We start from the raw sequence: 6,686 nt of genomic DNA, 5'->3' as shown, positions 1-6,686 counted from the left end.
TTCCTCGCATTTTCCTGGTTCAGGTCATGGCCTGCACAAAGCAAACAGCAAGGAAGGTTTATCCTGGCCATTCTCGTCTGCAGGGCCAGGCTAGCTCGTCTACAGTGCAACCGTCAACATCGCAGGTGATTCCGGGCAAGACCATGCCATAGTTTACGGGCAACAATGCGAAGAAGAAGATACGAGCAGAATAGGAGCGTTCTACTCGAACTTCGTAAGCTCCAAAAGTACATTTCATTGGCAATACCTAAACTACCATTCTAGAGAGTTGTTCACGAGATTTGCGAGCAACACAACCTGAATTTCCGATGGTCTCGAAGTGCAATGGGGTGCTTGCACGAGGCCGCCGAGGATTTTTTTGTAGAGCTTTTCCAGGACAGCTTCATTCTCTCGGCCCATGCCATAGGACAACATTGATACCGCGAGACATCAACACACTTCGCCTTCTCAGGTTCAGGTATGACAAAACAATACCGCCTGCCGGTATTTCAGACCGAAAGATGGACAATATTCTTAGAATACTACCTATTGACAAGGTCAAAGTTCATGAAGTGTCTACACAAATGCATCGATACAACACCCGTCTCAACACCGAGCGGGACACAACAGAAGACGATAGTGAGAGATTGGAGCAGTTACGCCTTGAGATGATGGAGGAACAAATGGAAGATGCCATCAGCAGCGCCAACGCTGATGATTTGTCATTGCTGTTTCCCTATTTCCATGTTGGCTTTCCTGTGTGGGGATGCATTCTGTATTTTCCTTATCACCCCCATGAGATTGCAATTTTACAGAACCGGACGAGGGAACTCACAGACTCAATCATCAATTGCTTGCTTTGGTGCGTGCTATTATTTTTTTCACAATAAATTCTTTTAATATATTCAATTTTGTATGACACGAATTTCTTTACAGTTTTGTAGTTTCAAATTTGCCTTGGAATATGCAAGATGATGTCATCGTCCTTGACTCGAACCTCTCGGTCGTTTTAACGGCCGAGGATACATCTTTAGTGGAAGTAGTTGGCTGGTTCCAGTCAGTGAACATGCATACGACAAAATTTTTTGTTCTGGCTCATCATGAAGGGTACGCAATGTTTTCAATAGTGAAATTATTTTATCTTGAACTCTAATTTGTTGTGATGACATATGTTTTGCTTATGTTTATTTGTAACAGATCTCATTGGAGTCTTGTTCTCTTACACCTTGAGCGAAACCGGTGCTACCTTGCTAATTCATCCCATGGATTTCATGGTGAAGTATGTAGGTAAGAGGTTTTGTATTTTGTTCGACATCGCATAGAATTTTGTTAAAAGTCGCTTATGAAATTTAATTGTATTTTGCGCAGATCTGTTCGGAAGCTTGTGTCTGCTCTTGAAGCTTTAACGCAAGAGCAGATATATGAGAATCTTATGATTATTAGTTGCAAAGTCCCTAAGCAGGACGATGCCTACTCTTGTGGATGGAGGGTCTTAATCAATGCAGAAATTTTGTAAGGGGTCATGCTTGATGGAAGTCGTAGAAGTGTAAGCATTTGACACTCGTTTACAGATTTGTATCTTAATAAGTTAGTAGCTACGTTAATAAACATAATGTTCTTAACGCAAGTAAGAAATTTGGCAGATTATTCAAAGGCTGACGTTTCTTCGTTTAGAAACAGAATGATTGAAAACTTGATCAATTGCGCGACCATGCGTCCAAACGGAGCACGTGATGCTTTTATCCCGCCAGCACCAAGGCCCACGCCTAGGCCTCCGCCGACAAGATACCCCGTGTCTGCCACACCAACACAAGCACATATCAATATCTCCCCAGATGCCTCCCCAACCCAAGCTCCCACCAGCTCTCGTCCTAAAGAAACAACTCCAGAACCCTCAAACCCCCCACCCAGCACCTCTCTTGCTCATGAAGCAGCTTTAGAGCCCCCAAACCCCCCACCCAGCACCTCTCCTACTCATGAAACAACTCCAGAGCCCCCAAACCCCCAAGCCACCACCTCTCCTCAACCTCAATCAACAGCCCCCACATCACCGCACGCACAAGATTAGAAAGAGATTATGAAATGTACTTTTGACAAATTGATTACAAGCAGTGGATCGAAATTTGACTTTTGTTTTGATTATGGTTCAAAGTTTACAAAATGTTGTGTACAGCTTTCCAAAAAAATGGGAGAGTGAGGATCCAATGGTGTTTGGTAATGTAGAGAGCTTCCTTTGTGGAGTAATCTTTGAGAATAGTATTTGAATCATTGTGTACAGTTAGTTCACTATTTCAAGTCTGTCCGCTGGTAATCTGTGCACAAAGAGTCGTATTTTCTTGTCTGTGAGGTACCTGCAATGCAACTTACGTGATAAGACATTGGGATACATGAGCACGATAGAAACATCAACGTATAAAGTAATACATGTAGCTTAGTACCTTTCGCATGTTACACTTGAAAACAAATTTTGAAGGCAAATTGAGATCGGACTCATTTAACAGATCCTCTCGAACGTGTCTTAAAGTGACATTTGATCTGACCACAACAACTGTAAGCAAATAATTTGAAAACCATATCTCGATGGACATCAAGGGATTAAAAGCATTGTCACTTAAATCTTGATCCATAGCTACCAACTGACCATTCACTCGATGCCACCTCATGTAGTAGAAAGAAACTATAAAATTATGTGATGCTATCATACACTTGCACACAACCGAGCGCTTGTCAACTTTGCACAAAATGCCTTCAGAATCATTGACATCCCAATTATCATCCAAAAAATCAAGGCAAGTTTGGGATTTGCAGATGAACATGGTTTCTGTTTTTCTAACCTCCTCATCCTGGAAGAAATCTATAAAGACATGTAATGGCATAAATAGACTGACTCATACTTGCCTGCTTGCAATGTTTGGTCGCAAACACTTCAAAATTTCCTAATGAATCTTGAGTTTAAAACACTCAGAGGTTTCTGAAGTTGGAATTGGCCACTTTGGGGAATCTTGTTGGGGAAGAGGGAAAGGTTTCAAAGTGCCAAATCCATGGACAGAGCAAGGGGCTTTGTAAAAGTAGTCGTAAAAGAAAACTCCCCTCTCTGCGAGAGCTCTTTTCGCACTAGTTCTGTACATAAGTTCTCCCGCCGAAGCATGAAAAGCATCAAAAATACCAATTATGCACTCAATTGGTTGCCACTCTTCTTTGTTAGAAGGATAAATATCTGCAAAAACAAAAGATAAGAGAATGGTCACAAAAATTAGTCAACAAAATAACTTGAAGGATCTTTAAATACTTTTTAGCAATATAGTAGTCACACAGTTTGGTCTATGAGCAAGAAACCCCAAAGGTGACTGTTGTAGTCGTAGTTCGGAGTGCATATATGCATGCTCAATGAGCACCTCTTTCACTGTCTTTCCCGTTTGAGACAAGCGAAAATCTTTCACACGTCCTTTGTAGCTCTTGATGAATTCATTTGACATCCGTTTTCTTCTTCTTGTTTGAAGCAAAACCCAACTACCAATGGTGACTGTGGTAGACATCCAGTGACCATGGTCTAAGTCAAAGCTGTTGAATAGTTCCACAGATTTAATAGAGGCGGATGGTCTTCGTGGTCGTCTTCCTTCCATCTTTGCTTCTATTAGCTGCGAAGTGACACTACGCAAAAACGATAAAAGAAAAGAGGCTCACAAGTTTACACAAGAAGTAGTAGCTTGAAAAGTGTTCATCAAAAGGTGTGCCTCATTGAATGTGAGTTATGGCACATTCGGCGTTCGTCGCCCATGGCAGGGGAATAATTTGCACAAATCGCGTCGTATCTTCTTATTCAGATCTTTTTAACAAAAAAAAAAACTCTTTTTTGAAAACACAAAAATTTGAGATAAAAATCAAATAAATTGGAGCTACCGTTGTGGTGACTCAAACTCTATTGGTCGAACAACATTCTCTGTCTAACGCCAAAAAGTCCTTTTTTGAGTCCAAACTCTTCCTAATGGAGCACACACGAGTAGACCTACCTCCAATAGAGCTGCCAGGCACTTCTATTGAAGGAGGTTTACATGATTTTGAAGCCCCCCAAGACACAACACATGCTTGAGACGAAATAAAGGGATGAATTTTAGAGGTACATGACCCTTCACATAGAGACTACATGCAATTTGAGCTTAAAGTGCTGGAGTCAGTGGCCATTTTAATGATCATACCAGATGAGGTGATCAAGACCTACGTTCATGAGATGATCTCTCTTCCATTGCTGAAGGAGGAAGATCTCCTGCGGAAAAAGAAGCTGCTACCCACACTCTATTTGCACACTTATTTTTTTGTTGCAGGCAGATGCGAAGCAAGGGCCTCTCTCTAGATGCACAGTCACCTAGGCAGGCATCTTATTTCTATAAGATGGACCACACATGCAATTCTCCTCTATCATACACGACAATCCAATGCTCTCAACCACTCCATCTCCCAATTCCTCTGCCTGTTTTCTTAGGTCGTGCTCTGCAACAACAACAATAACAAGACCCACCATCATCTTGAAGGCATGTGGCTCTATGCAAGATGCTGATATGGGCACAAATATTCACAATTAAATTGTTCAAAAAAGATGTTGTGCTTGGCACTATCTTGGTAAAATATGTATGCCAAATGTGGTAGCTTGAAAAATTCAGCAGGTGCAAAGAAAGTGTATCTATACTTTCATTTTAAAGATTATGCTTACATCTTAAAGGCATGTGGCTCTACGCAATTTCTCAAGAAGCTCCCTGTCCGGAGCATGGAATCTTGGAATGCCCTAATTGCAAGATTTTCCCTACATGGCAAGGCTGATGAAAAAAGATGCCATGCTTGGCATTGTCTTTATTGATATGTATGCAAAGCGAGGGTCTCTCTTATAAGACCTAGGGAACTGAGACATAGGATCCTCCTCCCTACCGCCCTTTATATAGCCTAGCTCGTAGCTCTTGCCCTAAGCGGATCCCCAGTACACACTGGTCCAGTCCAGGCCCTTGGCCTAGGTCCCTGACCCCCTAGGTTGGGCCTTGCCCCGTAGGACCCTTGTCTTGACATTACTCCCCCCTTAAGGAAGAGTTTTCGTCCTCGAAAACACAAGTAGTAATATCTTCTTAAGGATACTGATGTTTTATTTATTGACGTCCCTTACATGAGCCAGTTGTCTGTATGATCGTTAATTGTTGCAGTGAGGAGATTCAATGAAATCAAGAGCATCATCTTGATTTTCAACATTGTTGTCCTTTTGCAACCACTTGGGTCTAAATGGTAACTCCATTTATAACTCACTTGACTACTGTAAAGGAGTAACCACAACTAAGAGTTGTCCAAAGGCATAACTAGTTTTTAGATCTTCTGGAGGTACTGGAATAATGCAAGGAAACCTTCGCGTAACTTTCCATGCAGTTGTGAGCCAGATTTCCTACTCGCGTGAGTATCTTGAAAAGTTCATAGATAGGGAGTGTCCTCTTGTTAGAATTCTGAATAATTTGGAACACAAAGAACTACATGTTCATCCCTAATGAAGGTTACTTGCCAACATACTTTGTCAGCACACCTGGTAAGTCCTTGACGTATGAAACTTTTGAAACAATCTCCAACCCCACCACAATAGGTGGTCAAAGTTGAAAACCGTACTTAAGCAAATTCTAGAATAGGGAGAAAATCATCTATTCAAAAATGCGTCGTGCTAACGTATGCTCTTAGCAGATCCTTTAGCAAAAGAAATATTTGTAAGTTGCCCATCCAACACGAGATGAATAACAGCAGTAAGAGTGAGGTGTTGTTCCCCAACCACTTACAGACAGTCTTCCATGACTGTCGGTAAACTAGGACTCAATCATTGAGTATCCAGCCATATATTTTATATGGAGTGAAGACAACCAACTAGGTTGAAAGCGGGTGGACTGGAGTAAGCTCCCAGAGTTTAGACCATCCAACCATAGACACCCATCTTGAGCCAACACATTGTATGGCAGGGTGTAAACTCATAATAAATCTGCAGGAGAGATTGCACATGCAGTGCAAAAAGGTGCAGAGAGAATAAAAGTCCATGAGTTGGCATGCCGCTCCAAATAAATCAGTGTTAAACACTAGGGCCCATAATACCTAGTGTGCATGCATTTAACACAAATTTATCCAAACCGCAATTCCATGACGAGACTTTCCACGGTACGTAAGGGAAAACCTTTCAACAAGAGTTGGACCATAACAGAATGTGAAAGATCAGTCACACCAAGGTCCCAACCATGGGACATTCTCAGTGACTTAACATACTTGGCTATATGTAGAAACGACCCTCCGTTAAGGTGGTTTCACAGCACTTGTCATCACAACAAATCTGTATTGAGTATTCGACAATTTCTGGCCAACTGAAATTGTTCCTGATGCAGTGTGCTCCCAATGGTCTAATAAACGGATACGATCAGCACGTAAGGACTTCGTCGTGACACATCATTAAGAATTAGGTGCCAGTGTGTCAGTCCCAGAGACTCATATTCACCACATGTGGAATATGTCTCAAAGAAGGATGGCCAAAAAAGCGACATCCATCAAGTACAAGATGTAGTTGTGTGTGGAGGAACTGCAAAACACTCCGCGACAAGAGTGAGAGGGACCGTCATATCTTGCTCCACACTAGCTAAACCGAACTCCTTGAGTTTCTAGACCATGTTGTATCCCGTGTGACAACATGTGCCAAATTGAACCGT

This window comes from Adiantum capillus-veneris, chromosome 15, assembly GCF_014529385.1.
Source record: "Adiantum capillus-veneris isolate H3 chromosome 15, ASM1452938v2, whole genome shotgun sequence".
Lineage (NCBI taxonomy): Eukaryota > Viridiplantae > Streptophyta > Polypodiopsida > Polypodiales > Pteridaceae > Adiantum > Adiantum capillus-veneris.
This window is presented reverse-complemented; position numbering follows the sequence as displayed.